The sequence below is a fragment of the Otolemur garnettii genome, unplaced genomic scaffold (genome assembly GCF_000181295.1).
Source record: "Otolemur garnettii isolate 467f Iridium unplaced genomic scaffold, OtoGar3 scaffold00236, whole genome shotgun sequence".
NCBI classification, from domain to species: domain Eukaryota; kingdom Metazoa; phylum Chordata; class Mammalia; order Primates; family Galagidae; genus Otolemur; species Otolemur garnettii.
This window is the reverse complement of record NW_003852631.1, coordinates 1,062,010-1,063,595: the sequence shown is the minus strand read 5'-3', so window position 1 is coordinate 1,063,595 and position 1,586 is coordinate 1,062,010. Positions and strand designations below refer to the sequence as shown.

General features: G+C 43.4%; 1 protein-coding gene across 1 annotated transcript in view; it reads left to right on the top strand.

Annotated features, from left to right (window-relative positions):
* SELENOT (selenoprotein T) overlaps positions 1 to 1,481 on the top strand; it is a 25,490-nt gene extending 24,009 nt beyond the window's left edge. The window contains exon 6 of the mRNA XM_023508267.1: positions 1,361 to 1,481. The gene's annotated coding sequence lies outside the window, so the exon portion shown is untranslated. The remainder of the gene's footprint in view (positions 1 to 1,360) is intronic.
* The last annotated feature ends 105 nt before the right edge of the window (positions 1,482 to 1,586 follow it).

Genomic DNA, 1,586 nt, shown 5'->3' with positions numbered 1-1,586 from the left:
GCTGTGATGCCATGGTACTCAACCCAGGGGGATAGCTTGAGGCTTCTGTCTCAAAAAAAAAAAAAAAAAGGCAGTGGCTCTCAAGTGGGATTTTGACAGTAACTGAAAACATTTTCAGTCATCAGGACTGGGAGGGATGGGTGCATTGCTCTTGGCTTCTCCTGGGGAGAGCAGAGATGCTGCTATGCTTAAGAGTTTCCCACAAAGAATTACCCAGTGCAAAATGTCAGTAGGGCTGCTATTGAGAATCTATGCATTAAAGTTAGAAAAGTTGGAGAAGGGGGTTTGGAAAAGAGAAGAAGAGACCAGTTAACAGACAATGTGCTCATGCAGGGTGGCCTCTCTAGGTCCTGTAGAGGATCCTGTTCTGAATCACAACTCCAGCCGGCACCATGTGTGGGAGGGAAGTGCCTTAGCCTAACCAGTTTCTTGGTAGGGTGGGAGAGGGCCGCTCTTCTTTCATAGCCAACCTATTATGAAGGCCTAATGTGGTTTCAAGGGATTTTTGTCTCTCAGAGTAGTTTTTTTATGTTTATGCTTAAAAATATGTTAGTAGAGGAAGCGTTTCATTTCAATAATTAAATAAAAGGCTAAATTGAAGGTGACAAACATTTTAGTGGGAAAGGGTAAAAAGCGAACGAAGAGAAATAGCTCTTCCGATCCAACAGAATGATTTTCCTGTTCCGCTCCCATGTTGGAAGACATCCGACCCTTTTTTTGGTTGTGTTTTTGCCTGTGATTCAGAAAATGGTTATGTGTTTTCTTACATTCCCTGTTAGGGCAGGACAGCAACAGAAAGTCTTATTTGTCCTGATTGCCGTTTACATCTTGAATAGTGATTGATTTGGTACGCATTTTGCAAGTGCATATGATTGGTTCTGCCTGTCACACCTGCACCGACAGGTTCTACACCAGCCCTCGCCTTGGTTGGGTATTACATAAAATGAAAATACATGTCACAGGAACAGTTAAGGCTTCTAGGAGGGATTTTTCAAGTGATCTGAAAAAGAAGAAACTTGAGGAAAATGAATTATGTGCTTCTCATTCCATGACAAGAGGTTAGTGACAAGGCTGAGTACATTCCTTGGCCCTCAGAGGATGAAGTTCTAGGAGTACTGATCACTGGTTAGAGGAGGAAACAGCCTGTTCAATGCAAAAAACTGACAGTTATTTTAGGATACACAAAGTTTAAGGAAAGACTGGACAGAGCTGCTCAGTACTGTGGATGTTAAAGATTGAGAAGGAAGTCCGACACATAGTGGAAAAAATTCTCCTGGCTGAAGGAAGTTGCAGTTGGGAATAGCTGCATCCTTTACTCATTAGATCAGAGTGGAGAGAAAGCGCAGACACTTTCTTACAGGAGAAACCTCATCGCTCAGCTTGTGAGCAACGGGAGGAACGGAAATTCAAGAAAGAGGAGGACCATCTTCTGACACAGAGGAAAGGCTAAATGAGAAGATGCAAAAGGAAAAAAATCAACAAAGGAGGGTGGTGCCTGTGGCTCAAAGGAGTAGGGCCCTGGCCCCATATACTGGAGGTGGTGGGTTCAAACCCGGCCCTGGCCAAAAACTGCAAAAAAAAAAAAA